The following is a 19695-nucleotide window of genomic DNA, read 5'->3' on the forward strand; positions in this document are numbered from 1 at the left end:
CCCCTGCCATTTGCAGCCTTTTCTCTTCATAAAACCTCCATCTGTGGTCCTTTCTTTACTTCCTATTAAACCGTCGAATTGCTAAACGAATCAGATAATAATCGATCCAATAGGGGGATTATCATATTTGTATCCGATTAGTTTTTTAACAGATTCGGATCCTCCTAAACGGATACGAACGCGCCCAAATACGAAATTTTGAATATCCGTGACATCATTATTCACAAGAAATTAATAAATACTAACATTACATGCTAAAAAATTAAACACTAACATTGCACGTCTATCATTGACTACAGCCCCAACTTCACTTCAACTAACTATGAATTAATGTATAATCATCTATCGATATTGAAGAATGCTCTAAGAGAGACCTAGAAAATACATGTATAACGCATTTAACTCAACCCATCTCTGAGCCCAAGTAAGAGAACAGAATGAATCAATGCCTCAAGTTTTATTCTTGCTTTCAGAATCTTAAAAAGAAAGAGGAGATAAGGGACTATTCACTTCGAAGAAGCAGGAGTTCAAACTTTTAGACATATGAGGGGGGGGGGGGGAAAGAACAGTTACAAAGTATCCCACCTCTTATTAATCGAGGTCCGCTTCAACGTTCAGGTCAAAAGAATGCTTATACCTGAAAATTAGACAAATTGTGGATATTAAGAAAGAGGAGATAAGGGACTATTCACCATGGATAATGGTAAGTTTACGACATTGAATTTGTCACTAAAAAAAAAAAGACTAATCATATAGCAATTCCCACTTCTACAAAAGTAAAAAATAAAAACCACTGTAAATATTTTATCCAAATAAAAAAAAACATTGAATTCATTTTAATGGGAACCAATGATGCCTTAACATAGAAACAAAATATTTCTGATGGAGATAAATCACAGCAGTGGCTTATTTAGTGGAAATAAGGTATGCGCCAGGTTACATCCTCACATCAGCTTGGGCCTTTGGTCCAAGGGATTTTTATTGTAATGGGCAAAATTAATAATCCTAAAATATTGGTAGGAGGTAGGAATACTGGATTAATTGGGATCTTAGTATTTGTTTTCTATTTCACTTCTTATTTATTATTTTATCTTATCTTAAGCTGGAATTGGTCTGATGTTAATAATCCGATTTCTCTATTTCTTATCCTTTATCTGTTGATGATTTATATTACTTTCTTTGAGATTATCCGTAATCAATCCATATACTACCCTACTTGGATTAGCTCACATAGGCTATAGGCCCTCCCCAAATAATTAGAAGTAATGTTTTAGTTCAGTTTTCTGCGACTTTGGCTGTTGTGAATCAGTAGTTGTGGATTTAGTAGTGTGCATGGTGGATTCCAAGTGAAGGATAAGGTGAACTCCTTAGTGGAATAGTGCATTCTCTTCATGGATTTTCGTAGATTCCAAAACCACTACATGTGGATTCCTGCCCTTTTATCCCTTCTTTCTATTCTAGTTATCCTATTCAAACAGGCCAGATTTATCCATTCTTCTATTAGTTGTGATACTCAGTTTTCACTCATTTTTTTTGGGTTGTTTCCTTGTTCTGTGATCCAGTAAGAACTAGTGTCTTGCTCGATTTTCTGGTTCGGGATTAGTTGAATTCCTAATATAGAAAAATTTATCATGGACCACAAATTTTAACTAGTTTCACGATAACTAGATCAAATCATGCAACCTTGGGCTCATCAGAAAGTAATTATTGCCTGATGGTATCTATGTTGCATGTAGCACTGACTTAATACATCTTAATGCATTTGTTGACCATGGTCATCCACACCTACGGATGAGCTATCTTCCACACCATGGGAGGATGCATATCACATCACTTTATTAAAGATTCAATATTGACCATGATTGTTCCTTCAACTTTCTTCTTTAATCATAAAAAAAAGTATTAGACGAGAAAAAGAAAGAAAAAGAAGGTAGGAAGAACTTAGGTGCAAAAGACAACCCCACAAAGGCCCAACCAGTCCAGAAAAGAGAACAATAAAGCCTCCAAAAAAGGGGCCAAGATCTTGAAGACATTCAGAACACAATAGTACTCAAATCATGACCCAAAAAACAAAGACTAAGCCAGACTGTACAAAATTTTGACCAGGAAAACACTGCGACGACTCCACTCCACCTCCCCCCCCCCCCCCCTTTTCCAAAAGAGAACTTATAGGAAACCTCAATTGACAAAACAGGAGAACCTAGGCCAAATCTTACCCAGACAAAAAAAAAAAATGATGCCAAAATTTTTCTTGAGTAGGCTAGCCATTCAAACCACCTTCTAACTCTCCCCTTAATGCATCATCACCTCTAGATACACAAACAGTTGGAAGGATCATCTCTCCAACATAAGTTCATTCTGACAGCCATTAAAGGAGTGCAGAGCTGAACAATGCATGCCCTCTCTCAGCCAGTTTCTAAGGCCAACAAACCCACAAAAAAAACCAAGAAATTCGCTGGTAGAATGACACAGAAATGAAATCCAATCCCTTTTCATGGCACTGGGACATCATGGGATTAGCCAATAGTTGCTTTTGGTTTCCTTCATCGCAAGGAATTATCAAAGTAACCTTCTTCTATGGTGGCTGTCCTCGTCACTAAGGTTATAAGACCCTTCATTTCACATCAAGGAGACAACCCTAAAAGTCCTCCCTTCCACAGAGAAGAAGATTTGCTGAGCAAAATTGCCAACTGCAAAAACTAAAGTTGTCTTCAAGCTCCTCTTCACAGTCTCACAAAACTACTTGTCAATCACACAATTACCATGAATCAAAATCTCCGGAAACAATCAGAAAATGTAAACTACTGGACAATGAAATAAATAGATAAAATGCAATTCAGTAGCTATGGGTGTTTATTTAAAACAAAAATCAATTGCCCCTGAATTTGAGGGAACTTTCCATAAAATAAGTAGACTTTCAACAAGGGAAAACGAGGTGGATGAGGAAAAAGATGGCCACACTTTGTTTAAACAGGAAACAATTAGCAAATAGTGTACTTATCTGTTACTCAAGAAAATGATGTGCCCTGAGTCCCTGACAGACCAAAAAAAAAACATATATTGCTTCCTACATGGTGGCCCATCTACTCATCCCTTTGGTGTTTGGACTGTTCAATTAGTGGGCCATCATTTGGATGGGGTATTGGCGAAAAACATTACTAGATGACCCTAACTATCCAATTGAGATGATCTCAAACAGGTAAAAAGAAATAAGAATTGGTGGAAATGTCATTTGTGCTATTGCAACCTGTTGGTTGCGGGTTCAAAACTTGGAAACAGCCTCTCCCACAAAGCAGGGGGTAAGGCTGCATTCATTTATTTGCCCCTCCCAGACCTGCAGTAGCGGGAGCCTCGTGCATTGGGATGCCCTTTTTTGGTGGAAAGGTACATAAAATCAGGCAGTTAATGGGTGTGGCTAATCTGGTTTCTATCCTACTTCCAACCCAAGAGATGACCCCTTAAATTGCCTGTAACAATGAATCAGAAGGCCATATGTGCATGGTTGTAGGAAGTATCATCTTCAATGCTCGTATGGAATGATAACACTCTTGATGCAACCCCGGCTTCTAAAACCCTAAATTTGGGTCGCTATGGGTCCACTGGAATGAAAAAACTCAAAATAATGCGGTCAATGGGAGTATTGTAAATTTCTGGCAGTTTAGGACCCTTAAGAATAAAGTAAACAGGATCAGGACGTTACAGTAATTAAGATTATGAAGAAAAATGACAAATCTGGTATTAAAATTCAGACTGGAGATAACAAATTTAAAAAAAGCAGGGGAGGGTTGTGTAATTTCAGACGTCTGTCCTTAAAAGCAAATAAGAAGACTGGATGTCTTCTTCTTCCTCACGATTCCAACGTTAAGGACAGTATAACCGACCTTAATAGATCACCCAAAAAAGGGCGTCCCCAGTGCACAAGGTTCCTGGCATTGTAGGATCTGGGGAGGGTTATAACATGAAACTTAAGGATAAGATTCGTAATCCCCTACCCTCTTAATCCCGACTAATATCTCACCAAAAAACAGGTAATATATTCAGGAAAATTCAGAGATCAGAACTGATGGTAGTTGCATGTTCAGAAATAGTCCGACGTTCGGTTCTCACAGGAGAGGAAGTTTTAGGAAATCAGAAGCAAGTGGATTAGTCGCCCCCAGTATGTGAACTGATTCCCAAAATTTCAGACCAAAAAGGTTAGTTACACGAGAGACCGATCAAACCCTTACAATCCAGTAAGGTGTAGAAGGCCAAACATAATAGGATCAGATAAAGAAAGCTGAAGACGGAGACCAGAGAAAAAGCACATCGCAAAGTAACCTATACTAACAGATAACAGGTTGAAGAAAGCGACATCACACCAAGAAAGCACAAGGATGGAAGGACCTAATCACTAACAGAAACAAAAACCACATAACGAGAGAAAGCAAATAAACATAAAACAAATCAAGCAAAGAGAGAAAACAACCTAACAGGAAACAAATAAGGCAAACGGAAACAAACAAAGCGAAGGATTACAAGGCTAACAGGATATAGAAGCATGATAAAAAATAAAAAAAAACAACTATTAAAAGATAGAGAAAGATCTGAAAGTTGATCATGTACCTTTCTTCTTCTTCTTGATGTCCTTTTACCTCGTTCTCTGCTACACCTCGTCCCAAGACTTTTTGGCTTGTGTTATATAATTTACAAACCACCCAATCATCCAACTGAAAAGAAAGGGGAAGAGAGATATAAGTTGATAAATACTTATCAACTGATAGAAGAGAGAGACTAAACTGCATACCTTCATTGGATCTAGTTCATCGACTTGATTTCTCCGGCCCTCCGGACATCTAAATTCTTGCATATTCCAGGAGGTCTTTTCCTCTTGTCCATTCTGCTTTGAAAAGAAGGCAAAATGCCTTCGAAACCCGATTGGGTTTAAAGTTGGATCTTTAATTTCGACTTCAGCACCGGATGTTTTCCAGAAACCTCTTGGTGTTGTACGACTTTCTCTGGAACTCTTTGGACCAGTCCGCTTCGTCGGACTGAAAAAGTACAATGCGCTTTCCTGTTGACGGGCATAGTTTCCTGCAAAAAAAAAAGATACGGAAAACCCACAAGAAGATATTAAGATACTGAAACAAAGTTAGAAAATAAAAAATGTACAGAAATGAGATAACTTACTAATTAGTTCTTCTGGACGAAAAGCATAGAAATCCACTGCTTTTAAGAAGTTGGGGGAGAACCCCGGATCATTGATTTTCCGTTTGAGATAGTGCAAGATTTCATTGTCCGTTGGACGGAAACAGAAACCAGATGGTAGCACGAGTTGATAATTTTCAATACTGGCCATGGCTTCCAGACACTGAGAGAACCAAAGAAAGGAGGGAGGGAAGAAGATGAAATTGAAATGAGAGCAACAAGAAGGAAAATCTGGGAGAAGAAGAAAAAAAAGATGATGAAAATATAAATAAAAACGCTGGTTCTTGATCAGTAGGTTTTCCCGCTATGGAATTTCAGTTGGGTGAATCGGTATTGGATAGTTCGAATGGGGTGGTTCATATTGGAATCGACAGGGGACGATAGGATTAAAATTCTTTCCAATTCCGAAGGCAACGTTTGTTTAGAGGGAGTTTGGTGGGTTGGGAGTTATGGGGTAGGATAGTTGTACGAACATTCCAACCCCAGGGAAATTTTCGGTCGTTTGTCTGCAAGGGTTGGGAAATTGGCTCGAGAACTTTTTGATTTTGAGAATTGGTTTTTCCCACCCGCAAAATCCCGCAGAAATCCAGGGAAAACGGTAACCAACGCCTCTGTCTGGACCTCCGCCCAACCGAACTCTTTTGCATTCGCCGTCCCATCTGAAACCGAACTATTTGCATTAGCCTCCCCATCTCAAACCGAACTCTTTGCTTTAGCCGCCCCATCTGAAACCGAACTATCTGTAAAACTGAACTCTCAAAAGTCAAAATATTGAACATAAAAAAAATTTGTGCAGGAATCTCAGGAGAGATCCGATGAAGAGATCGATCAAAATATTGAAATCATTCAGGCTTACCTCGATTAGCATCCATTTCTCTAGTCTCTGCATCAGTTGTACAATCGAAATTTTCGAGTTCTATGAGAGATCCGATGAAGAGATCGATAAGGACGGGAAACCAGAAGCGGTGAATGAGAACGAAGGAGAAGGAGATTTCTAGGGCAGAAATTGCAGGGGTTGGGAAATCAGAAGCGACCATCGCTGGAGGTTTGTAGGACAAATCGCACCTCTGTGCTCTTCACTCCGATTTGATCCGCCGGATATTTTAAACAAGAACTCTCGCAACTCTCTTCTCACCTTCCCACCTCCTTTCTCTGTCACTTTCCCTTCTTTAGAAATGGTGAGAAACAGCATAGCAAAATGCCTTTAAGTTAGTGTTTATCCCATTCCTTAATAATCCTTACTAGTTTTGATAGAATTCTAAACGGATCGGATTCGGTTGGATACTGCTATATCCGCATCTGCATTCAATTAGCTATTGAACGGATTCGAATAGTGCTAAACGGATAGAGACCTAAATACAGATCAATTATTTTATCCATTTATATGTAAATATAGCTTTTCAGATAGCTATAGCCTATCCGTATCCCCATCCGTTTAGCTTTCTGACGGATTCGGATAGTTCTAAACGAATATGGCACGAATACGAAAACGGATTTCGGCTATTCATTTACACCCGACCAATTGGTATTTGGGGACCACTTGTCAGGGACTCCCACTCCAAAGTCCCCGTGAAACAAAGAGCCAGGATCATGTTCGTACGTGAACGTACGAGAATAGCTCACATGGAGTGATTTCCATTTGAACGGCTGTGAGTCGTTCTCGTACCTGCAAGTGAGCCCAATTCCAAAACAAACGGTGCCTAAGGTACAATGCGGCAGTGCCGAGTTGAGATGTCGACACCTGGCAAGCGCAACATCCAACGGCTTGAGCTCGATTGAGTCAGTTTTTTTTGTCTTTTTTCTCTAGCTCTGTACCGTTGGATCTCAAGCCTGCTAGGTGTAAACATCTCAACCCTAAACTACACCGCATTGCACCTTTAGGCTACGTTTGGTTGCAAGGAAAATTTAAGGGAAGAGAAGTAAAAATTTTTAAACCTAAAAAGAGAAATAAGCCAATGATTTTTTTCCGTGTTTCAGAATACGGTTAACCAACAATATTAACTAATCGATTATGATAAATTGAATCGAATTTTGTAGTTTTTTCTTCTGCAATACTTCAACGTGACAAAAGCGTGAAAGAGGTTCAAGAATCTGTTTTCTTTTTAGAAGGTCTAAAATCATTTATTTTGGCTTTTTGACCGCATATTGTAGGGTGGATCTCGAAAGATATGAAAGATCTCCCCCCAAGCCGTACATACGACTTTCATCAAATACGGCTTTCCATTGTCTAAACTACATAAATTTCTTATCATATTTAGTAATGAAATTACATGTAATTTTTATTTCACTTTTTAAATCAAAGGAAAAAGGATGCAGAGTAAAATGAAATTTAATAATCAAATATGGAATGATTTAGATTTAGTGATATAGTCACATTGGGTAATGATTATAAAAGTTTATCTTTTAAGTTAAAAAATTTCACTTCCCTTCCCTTTAATTCCCTTTGCAACCAAACGAAGCCCTAAGGAATTGGAGAGGATTTTTTTCTGTGATGATATTGATTATGGGAATCTTGTATCAATGGATTGATATGGAACAAGAGTGTAAATCAGTCTGGAATAGGTATTCGGTTCGGTTCTAGGGAGACACGGACCAAGTCCTGCCTCGGTTATGAAATTTGGTACTCACACCAAACTTGTACGATTCCGGTTTAAAATTTTGATTCTTATACGGTTTGGATCTAGTTATTGTACTTGATTTATACCTTATATATAGTATAATATATTATATTATAATATAATATTATTATAAAGTCTAAAACTAGTAAAATATAGTATAATATATGATTATTATAATGTATTAATATAATATAATATATTAGTATTATACTATAATATATTAGTCTTATAATATATCGGTTCCCAAATTCGGTTCGATTTTGATTCTAGCTGTTGGTTCCTATGTTGGATCCGGAAACTAACCAAGCCTAGCCTTGGTTCTATTCCTTAATTCTAAATTTTAACTAAATTCCATTTGGTTCGGTTAGGTTCCGGTTATTCAGTCCGGATTCGAATTCGATTTATCGGTTCTGCTTCCAAGCTGACATCCTTAGGACCAAGAGTAAAAAGATTTAAAAAATCCTATTTTTAACAAAAATCAGGATCAAATCCAAATCTATCCAAATCCTATTTTCATGCTTTTGTTCCTTTGCCCTTTTGCTTCATCTTGCTGGTTTGCATCCCTCTACTGACTTCCCATATCGACATTTTCCCATAATTACCATGTAACCCATATTAACCTTACGTAAAACAACACGTTTACATAACAAAATTGTTCAGTAAGGGATGGGGAGGGTTGGTGTTGTAGGAATAAGACGAAGGGAAGGGGCGGGTCGACTTGGGCTCCCGTTCACGTACGTGAGCATTTGAGAACCGCACAAAGCCGTCAAGATGAAATCCAACCTGTGGGACCCACATGGGGTGGATTCCATCTTGACACCTGTGAGCCCTTCTCGTACACTCACGTATGTGAACGTGAGCTGCACTCGGGATTGTAAGAAGAAATTTCTTCCTAATTAAAAGACAATAACGTTTTTACCCATCAATTTTGAGATTTTTGAGCACATGTTCATTACGGTGCATGTCCACTTAAGTGATAAAGAATTTTCTTTGACCATAATAGATAAAGGACAAATTTCTCAAATCCACTAGATAAGAAATTTAATTACAAGATAAATATGCTTAAAATTTCTTTTACATCTATTAGTTTTAATTTTGAAAAAATTTACTTAATCCCCAAAGTATTTATCGATAGAAAAGAAGGCTATTAATTCATGGGCACTCAACGCCAAACAAAAGAAAACCAAATACATAATACAGATAGATAGATAGCATGATAAACACAAGGTATTGATACACAGTATCCAAAACCAATGACTGAAAATTGACCCGGTCTCACATGCTATTGATTGGATCATCCAGAGTAGGAGATAATTGACCTTATCTCATATACTCCCTCTCCCGTTCTTAGTCTCCTCTCCCCCTACAACCCTGTACATACCCTACTTCTCTACCCTCCCCCATCTTCCCCATCCCAACCCATGTTAGTGGGATATATCCAAACTAGCTAGCTATGTGCCCGATACCAAATCCTTAAACCTTGGTACCAGAAGAAGAAGCTATCTTGTGAAGGTTTAATGCCCAAATTTTAATGCATTCTTGAAAATATTTATAAAATGCAACCAAGAACTGGTAAGTTCGTGGGTTTAAGACCACAAAACTTCTACTATTCTTAGTCCTTGATTTTCTTATATTTTTTACTTTTGATATTTATCTTGTATTTATTTTAATTGATATGTGATTCCATGTATCAACGTGCATAAAATAATATATATAAACAAATAGAAAATCTAAAAAAAAATAATCTTATTATCTTAATTTATAAAATTATAAAAAAAAAAGAAAACGAAATCCAATAAGGTAACTTAATTGGATAGACGGACACAAAGATATATTTTAAACATTTTATTATTGTCAGATTGCTAAACAAATCAGATAACAATCGATCAAATAGGGGGATTATCATATTTGTATCCAATTAGTTTTTGAACAGATTCAGATCCTCTTAAACGGATACGAACGCAGATCACATACGAATTTTTTAATATCCATGACGTCCTTATTCACAATAAATTAATAAATACTAACATTACACGCTAAAAAATTAAACACCAACTTTGCGCGTCTATCATTGACTCCAACCCCAACTTTACTCAAAAAGGGAAGGCAAAAAAGTTTATGCGAAACGTTATTAAAAAATAAAAAAAAAAAGTTGAGTTGGACAGAGATCTTGTTCTGCTGCCACATTGCAATTTCATGTGTTATTTTGATTGTGTCTCTAGGAAATGGTCCTGATAGCACATCAAATTCTACAGTCAAATTCAAGGGCAAATGATCAAAGTCTGGTCATGTAGAGTCTGCAACAATGTGGGATCCAAAGAGAGGAGTTTTTTTATTTCACAGAAGGTAGAGGGATAATTTTGCATACTCTTATGTCAAGATGCAGAGGGCAGTGCCCCGCAAAAGATATCATGATACCCTTTCCACGCAACATGCATTGCTCGTATTTTCAGTTGTCCGTGTATTACCATTCAATCTCCCATAATCTTGGATTCTACAGAGCTTTATTTTATCACTTGGGAAAACCCCAATAGGTTGAAAGCTCGACAAAGCATGGCCATAGGGTCTACCTGTTCATAGAATTGTTCCATTCTGACCTTTCACGTTAGAAAACTAAAGTGCCTATCCTAAATTCCTTCCTAGACTACTGTCCATGAAAATAACTCACTAGAAAGAATTCATGTTTTGGAGGGAGCGGGGGAGGGGTGAAGTTGGGTAGTCATTTGTGTTTTTTTTGTCTTTTGGAGAACAAGGTAAAATTCCAATAGCATGCAAGCCTCACAACATTGCAATTTTTTCAAACCCCACAAGGTTATTATGTGGCCACCTATTTCCTCGACAAGTGAAAGATGTGACATCCAATGATGCTGAGCTCAAGAAGAAAGGGGGATGCTGGAGGCTCCAACTCCAGCCACGATTGGTGGAGAGCCAAATCCGATTGAACACTTCAACTAACTATGAATTAATGTAATCATCTATCGATATTGAAGAATGCTCTAAGAGACCTAGAAAATACATGCATAACGCATTTAACTCAACCCATCTCTGAACCCAAGTAAGAGAACAAAATGAATGAGTGGCTGAAGTTTTGTTCTTGCTTTCAGTATCTTTATACTTACAATTTTAGATAGTCCATGAGACTCCTTTTTTTATCTCACAGATGCACCAATTTCTCAGATCCTCCACACCCCAAACAACACCTCCAGCAGAGAATGGATCATCAACACGTATAAACAGGTGAACGTATGTACATGTTTGAGCTAGCCAATCACGCTTTAATTTTGTTTCCATAAAAACTCCTCCTCCCCTTGTAAATGGTAAAAATAAGACAGGTGGTTTGCCTTCATATGTATAATCACCTTTTGGTACGTGCTGAGAGTCCGAACTCCTACACATATCGGTAGCAATCTTATCAACAGAAGTTTGGATTCCTACCCACCATAACCCAAAAAAAAAACACATGTACGTACTCATCATGAAATCACCCCATGAATCTGAACCTGAATCTGAAATCCAAACATACATTCATTGATTGTAGCAGGAAATACAAAATATAGATCGATCAGAGTCCGAAAACAACTCTATGCATTCTCCCGAAGAGTTTCAATGCGTTGATCTCTTTGGCGACCCATTAATTGCATGGGTGCTCCATACCATACACTATACATGGAGAGGATGATATTTTATCAGAGCCAAAGCCAGGGGATTAAGAGACCCCCAAATTGAACCATTATTGAGATATCGAGAGTGCACATACCTGCTACATATGACGTCATTAAAAAGAATGGCAACTTGTTTACCAAGACCACCTTCATCATTGGGTTTGCACAAGATGTCATGCTACCTTCTAGACACGGCTCCACACGAACGAACTTTTTATAAACTATCTCAGACAGAAAATAAATCATCCGTTGTTCATTTATTTTCTGTTTGAGATAGTTTACAAATCGTCCGTTGTTCGATAGAATATATAACCAGAAGCTTCGCTCATTGATTTTCTTCATCTTAAGGTGGTGTATAATAATAAGTTCATCGTCGTTGGGACAAAATCTGTAACCAGGAGGTAAAAGTGTAAAACTAGTTCCTGATTCTCTGTACGTGCTAGTAGTATTCACGCCTCCGCCTCCCATCACTGCTGACACTGATATTGAGTAAATAAGTAATTAGGAGGGAGAGAAGAAGGAAATGAAATGAGAGTAAGTGTCCAGGCCACCATAGTGGTGAGCCCATTTGTCCAAAAAGAGAGCAAAAAAAGAGAAACAACAACAAAGGGATCATGGGAGTAGGGTTTTAAGAATCGAGAATCCTTAGATCGATGAATCGTCCGATTTAGATTAAAATAGGATCCGAATACACCAATTCCTAATCATTTTCATTGAAATTAACCTTTAATCAGACCGATTCATAGGCCGATTCTCGATTCCTATATCAATATGAATGATTCCGCCACACCCTGCATATATAGGAGAGAAAAGGTCATTGGGATGGATCTATAAAATCCAACTTTAGGGTTGAGGCTTATGCTATGTACAATTAATCTTGATAATCTTTATTAGTTTTTTGGGAAATCTCCTGAACAATCAACAGACCGACCAATACAATATCTAAGAGAAATATCTGATGTTCTTACAATAAAAGAACAAACCCACCCCACCCCACCCCCACATAAAATAAAAAAAAAAGAAGAAGAAAAACAAAAACAAAAAAAACCAAAAAAGAAACGAATGAAACCCAAACGCAAACCATAACATTATTCGGATCAAACCAAAAAGAATATCAGAGAAACGAATGAAGCCCAAACGCAAACCATAACATTATTCAGATGAAACCAAAAAGAAAATATCAGAAAAGTATACGAAAAGAAAATATCATCAGAGAAGTATACGAAAGATCATCATCAATCATGACTCTACAGTGATGGAAGGCAAGACTGGCAGCAGTTTACAGATTCTAAAGACAACTGGGACGACAAATTGGGAGTAGGTGTTAACGATGATTAGGGTTTTGCAATGTCTATATATATATATAACATAAACTGATGTCAGATTAGGGTTTTTGTTGCACATCGTCGTATGTGAGGCGGTTTGCTCATAATCTTACGCTTGACTTCTAACCGGTTCATATACTACGTGGCCAAATCCCCCGTGGGTCCCAAAGGGTGACAATTTTGGATCAAACCGGGAACCAGACCAGGACTGTCCCATTAAGAATAAAAATCGATCCACCCAATATCTTATTGATCCAGTTTTGAATCTATCGACAAGCTATTGGTTCGGTTTCAAACCTACCAATTAAGTTATTGGTCCCCCCAACAGTTCTGGAATGGATAGATCAATCCACATTTTGACTCTATATATTATATAATTATTAAGACTTAAAGGTCATGAAAGCTAAGGTAAGTCTTTCATTTTGATTAGGGACAGAATATGTAACCAGAAGGTAACACTAGTTCCTGATTCTCTCTAGCAGTCATGCTTCCCATCATTGCTGACACTGATATTGAGTAAACAAGTAATTAGGAGGTAGAGATCAAGGAGATGAAATGAGAGTAACTCTCCAGGCCACCATAGTGGTGAGCCCACTTGACCCAAAAAAAACCAAAAAAAAACACCGAAGAAGGGAACATGGGAGTAGGGTTTTAAGATTCGACAAACAGCTTATCGATAGATCCAGAACTGGACCAATAAGATATTGGGTGGATTGGTTTTGATTTTTAATGGGATGGTCCTGGTCTGGTTCCCGGTTCGACCCAAAATTATCACCCTTGTGGACCCACGTGAGATTTGGCCACGTAGTATATGGGACGATTCTGGTCTGGGACCCGGTTCGTCTATTATTTTATGGCTCGATTTTACCCGCCATTAGATCAAGATACAACCAAGAAAGCAACAAAATGATATGGGATGAGGTTATATTGTGTTGCTCATTGAAAGAAGGTAAAGGAGGTGATGTGATGCTAATCCCTCAAAGAACTCAAATTGCAATTTTCCTAGTTTCTAGTAAACTATATTTTCTTCTGAGCAGTGTTGGAAGGCCCATAGTGAAGATGTTATCCATAAGCCTTTATTTTGAATCCTGAAGTGCTGGTTAAAGTGATACTTCTGTATAAAGCAAGCAAGGAAACCACAACCATCAGTGTAATTATATCAAATTCTCATTTGAGTTTGACATATTGGTTTGAATCGGATTTTGAATCAGCCGATTCGGATCAGAATTAGCCATGACCGATCTCTTTCAATCTAGAATAGTTGATTTTTGGGTTATTGGGATTGGGTATTGGATTTTTAGATTTGAAAGTCTGATTTATGGTTATGGGACCGATTTCAATCCAGATGGGAATGAAATTGTTCCGTCTCCTATTACAAATTTAAAATTCATATCAGAAATAATGGGAAGTGATTCGATCTCTAAATCCAGGTTTAAAATCCTTGATCGGATCAACTGAGCCAACTGAATCTTGCTTTTGAGATCCAAGGGAAGTTGGGCTTTAACCTTGTTGTTTTCCCTGATATGAGGAGAAACCAACTAATCGCCACAGCATGGAAGCTTCCCATCTCCCTCTTGCTGCGGGTCCTCATTGGGGTTGCCCAGCTCGCTCCTCAATCCCTTGGTTAGGCCCTCTCTGTCCTGCGGGTTTGTTTGTATCTCCTTAGTTGTGTTGTGGGTTCGGTTATTTTGTCCGTTTACATGTAAATATAGTTTTTCGGATAGCTATAGCTTATCCATATCCTCATCCGTTTAGCTTTCGGACGGATTCGGATAGTTCTAAACGGATATGGACACGGATACGAAAACGGATTTCGACTATTCATTTACACCCCTACCAATTGGTATTTGGGACCCACTTGTCAGGGACTCCCACCCCAAAGTTCCCGCGAAACAAAGAGCCAGGATCACGTTCGTACGTGAACGTACGAGAATAGCTCACATAGAGTGGATTCCATTTGAACGGTTGTGAGTCGTTCTCGTACGTGCACGTGAACCCAACTCCAAAACAAACGGTGCCTAAAGGTACAATGCGGTAGTGCAGGGTTGAGATGTCGACACCTGGCAGGTGCAACATCCATCGGCTTGAGCTCGATTGAGTCAGTGTTTTTTTTGTCTTTCTTCTCTAGCTCTACACCGTTGGATCTCAAAGCTACTAGGTGTAAACATCTCAACCCTAAACTACACCGCATTGCACCTTTAGGCTACGTTTGGTTGCAAGGGAAATTAAAGGGAAGGGAAGTAAAAAATTTAACGGTAATTTACACATACCACCCCTGAGGTTTGATGAAAGGATAATTTTACCCTCCAGTTTGGAAAATTCTCCATACCCCCATGAGGTTTGCAACCAGCAACAAATAAGTTCATTCTGTCAGTACTAACAGTGTGAAAATTAAGAGGTGAACTGACAAAATTACCTTCGCAAAAAAAAAAAAAAAAACCTGCAACTCATCTTCCCCAAATCGATTGGGGAAGATGAGTTGTAGGTTTCAAAACCCTTTCAACCCTGCAACCTTCTGTCGTGCTGTCGATTCTGCCCTGGAAGAGCAGGAATATCTGATGGTTAGATCTTTAGAATAGGGCAGAATCGATTCTGCCAGAAAAGTGCCAAAAAACTGAGGACCGCCAACCAGTTAAGAGATGATAAATTACTATGCAACAAATTCTTGGATCAGGGCCATATTGATGTTGAAGAACCCTTGCTGATTGATCTTCCAAACCCTATAATATGGGACTGATCTGTTGGACAGATTTTGGAATTAATTTCGCTATAAAAAACCTGCCAAAAATTTTCAGAAAACAAAGCATCGCAGAGTTCAGTTATTTGGGCCTTCTTCCTCCATCTGCTTCTCTGTTAAAACTGACAAAATTCATCTCTTGTTCTTCTTTCTCCCTTATGCTCTTTTTGTGTCCTTGGAGAATTGTTTGGGCTGAATCAATAGAAGAGATCCATCTCCTACTCTCTCCAGTAAGAGAAAATTGAGGTTCAGAAATTGTTATGAAATCACTGAACACCTGACCTGAACACAAAGAGCGCGAGAGAGGGAGAGATGTTACATTTTCTCTGTATGGCCGCACACACACATTTGGTCGCATCACCTAGCAACCAATTAAACGCACCACCGCTGTAGAAAAAATGATCAATCAATCCCCCCGCCACATTTCAAGTTTGGGTGAAGAACATCATCACCTTGCAGATCCCTCGAGTTGTTGTACGCAACATTGAATCTGCCCTGGTACTACCCCCGAAGCCGTTCTCATCTCCTCATCAAATCATAATCCCTCTTCTCTTCTTTCCAAATTGTCTCTCACTCTTCCTCTCTCTCAAAAGTATTTCCATGGAGAAGGAACTTGCCAGAGCATACTCATATGAAACAAATATGGCGAGGTTGGCGATCGATTAGAGTTGTAGGTTAGGGTTTTTTTGTTTTTTATGTTTTTATAACATGGAAGGTAGCAGAGAAGAAAAAGAAAGAAAGGGAAAGGGGAAAGGGGAAAGGGTGCAAGGGCATTAGGGTAACTTTCTTTACATTGGGATGAAACCTGCAACTCATTTTCCCCAATCGATTTGGGGAAGATGAGTTGCAGGGTTTTTTCTTTTTTTCTTTTTTTCTTTTTTTGCAAGGGTAATTTTGTCAATTCTCATTTTATTTTTAACGCTGTTAGTCATGAACTGACGGAATGGACTTATTTGTTACTATTTGCAAACCTTAGGGGGATACGCAGAATTTTTCAAAATTAGGGGTAAAATTATCCTTTCGTCAAACCTTAGGGGTGATATGCGTAAATTACCTAATTTTTAAACCTAAAAAAGAAATAAGCCAATGATTTTTTTCCGTGTTTCAGAATATGGTTAACCAACCAACATGTTAACTAATCAATTACGATATATTGAATCGGATATTGTAGTTGTTTCTTCTACAGTATCTCGACGTGACATGAGCGGGAAAGAGGTTCAAAAATCTGTTTTCTTTTTAGAAGGGCTAAAATCACTTATTTTGGCTTTTTGGCCCCATATTGTAGGGTGGATCTCGAAAGATATGAAAGATCTCCCTCCAAGCCGTACATACGACTTTCCATTGTCTAAACTACATAAATTTCTTATCATATTTAGTAACGAAATTACATGTAATTTTTATTTTACTTTTTAAATCAAAGGAAAATGGATGAAATAAAGTGAAATTTAATAACCAAATATGGAATGATTTAGACTTAATGATATAGTCACATGGGGTAATGATTATAAAAGTTTCCGTTTTAAATTAAAAAATTTCCCTTCCCTTCCCTTTAATTCCCTTTGCAACCAAACGAAGCCTTAAGGAATTGGAGAGGATTTTTTTCCGTTACGATACTGATTTTCCTGTATCAATGGATTGATATGGAACAAGGGTGTAAATCAGTCTGGAACAGGTATTCGGTTCGGTTCCAGGGAGATACGGACCAAGTCCTGCCTCGGTTCTGAAATTTGGTACTCATATCAAACTTATACGATTTCGGTTTAAAAATTTGGTTCCTATACGGTTTGGATCTGGTTCTTGTACTTGATTTATACCTTATATATAGTATAATATATTATATTATAATATAGTATTATTATAAAATCTAATACTAGTAAAATATATGATTATTATATTATAGTGTATTAATATAATATAATATATTAGTATTATACTAAAATATATTAGTCTTATAATATATCAGTTCCCAAATTCGGTTCGGTTTTGGTTCTAACTGTTGGTTTCTATGTTGGATTCGGAAACTAACCAAGTCTAGCCTCGGTTCTATTCCTTAGTTCTGAATTTTAACCAAATTCCATTTGGTTCGGTTAGGTTCCGGTTATTCAGTCCGGATTCGATTTCGATTTATCGGTTCTGCTTCCAATTTGACATCCTTAGGACTAAGAGTAAAATGATTTAAAAAATCCTATTTTTAACAAAAATCAGGGTCAAATCCAAATCTATCAAAATCCTGTTTTCATGCTTTATTCCTTTGCCCTTTTGCTTCATCTTGCTGGTTTGCATCCCTCTACTGACTTCCCATATTGACATATTTCCATAATTACCATGTAACCCATACTAAACTTACGTAAAACAACACGTGTACATAACTAAATTGTTCAGTAAGGGATGGGGGAGGTTGGGGTTGTAGGAATAAGATGAAGGGAAGGGGCGGGTCGACTTCAATTTGGATTCTCTACTGCTAAGCTGCCCGACAGGACCGTGCTACCTAGACACGGTGAGGTGTGTAATGATCTTCTTACCCCTGCCCAAGGGCCTTGCCCGAGTGGGGGTAAGGCGGTTATTACGCGCCTCACTATGTTTGGGCAGCATGGTCCTACCGGGTAGCTCGGCAGTAGAGGATCTGAATCCGATCGACTTGGGCTGACGCTCCGTACATGAATGTGAGTTGCACTCGGGGTTGTAAGAAGAAGAAGAGTCTTCCTAATTAAAAGAAGGGTTATTTCCAAATTCCCCCCTAAAAATAGCCAAACTTACAGTTGCCCCCCCTAAATTTTCACTAATTCCACGTGCACCCCTGCTTTCCAAACTAAGTACCACTATAATCCTTGCCGTTAGACAGAGACATTATAACATAACGGATCCAGTTTTTGAACTTCGATAGACCATTCTGCCCCCTGGATAGGATAAAATGACCAAAATGACCTTACACCTGGAAGAAGAAAAAAAAAAAAAAAAACCCTACAACTCATCTTCCCCAAATCGTTTATGGTTTTGGGTTTGGGGAAGATGAGTTCTTGAATCAGAAAACTCAAGGATACAGAGGTACGAGCCTATAGAACGGATCCAGCAATCCACCCACGCCACGCCCAGCCAAACCATTTTTATCCTCAAAATTCTTTGAAAAAGGTTTTTTTTTTCAATTAATAAAAAGGTAGGAAAACAAAAGCCGAACAAAATACGGAGGAAAAGAGTAGTCGTACTTTCAGTAATATGAAATGGAAAATCTGTTTAGGGTTTTAAATAAAAGAACAAAACAAACTCGAGGTGATTCTCCGATCTGCAACTTTTCTTATTTCAGTAATATGAAATGGAAAATCTATTTTCACTTCAAACATTTCATGATGGAATAACATTTGAGTCGATTGCGACAAACCCGACGACATTGAGCGGCCTTCACATCTCTCCTCTTTCCCTAGTGAGCTCTTATGCTAAAGAGTCCATGATGATAATGATTTCGTTGATGGGTGAAGCTAATGAGAAAGGGGATTTGCAAAGAGAGCGGAGTAAACTGGGTGGAGGCAGGGGCAGAGGCAAGGGAGCGTGGTAGGGCGGAGAGGGAATAGGGTGGGTCAGGTTTGTAGGGGAGGGGGGAAACTTGAATGAGCAGGAGAGAGAGGGAGGGAAGCGGGAATGGTTGCAGAGGTGTTTGTCGTCAAGGAGGAACGACCTTACTTGAACAAGATCTGTTCTATAGGCTCGTACCTCTGTATCCTTGAGTTCTAAGGAGACAGTAACCTAAGTCAAGGAAGAAGAAGAAGAAGATGAAGGGGGGTGGGGGGGAAGAACTCATCTTCCCCAAACCCTAAACGATTTGGGGAAGATGAGTTGCAAGTTTTTTTTCTTCTTTTCGGGTAAGGTGATTTTGGTCATTTTACCCTATCCAGGGGCAGAATGGTCCATCAAAGTTCAAAAATTGGGATCTGTTATTTTATAACGTCTCTGTCTAACGGCAGGGACTATAGTGGTACTTAGTTTAGAAAGCAAGAATGCACGTGAAATTAGTAAAAGTTCAAGGGGGCAACTGTAAGTTTGGCCATTTTCAGGGAGGCATTTGGAAATAACCCTTAAAAGAAAATAACGTTTTTACCCATCAATTTTGAGACTTTTGAGCACGTGTTCATTACAGTGTCCACTTAAATGATCAAGAATTTTTTTTGACCACAAGA

At 38.3% G+C, this 19695-nt stretch overlaps 1 pseudogene; it reads left to right on the forward strand.

The window, feature by feature from the left end:
* Positions 1 to 19191: 19191 nt before the first annotated feature.
* LOC122653339 lies at positions 19192 to 19387 on the forward strand (annotated as a pseudogene).
* Positions 19388 to 19695: the final 308 nt, after the last annotated feature.

This window comes from Telopea speciosissima, chromosome 2 (genome assembly GCF_018873765.1).
Source record: "Telopea speciosissima isolate NSW1024214 ecotype Mountain lineage chromosome 2, Tspe_v1, whole genome shotgun sequence".
In the NCBI taxonomy this organism is placed as follows: Eukaryota; Viridiplantae; Streptophyta; class Magnoliopsida; order Proteales; family Proteaceae; genus Telopea; species Telopea speciosissima.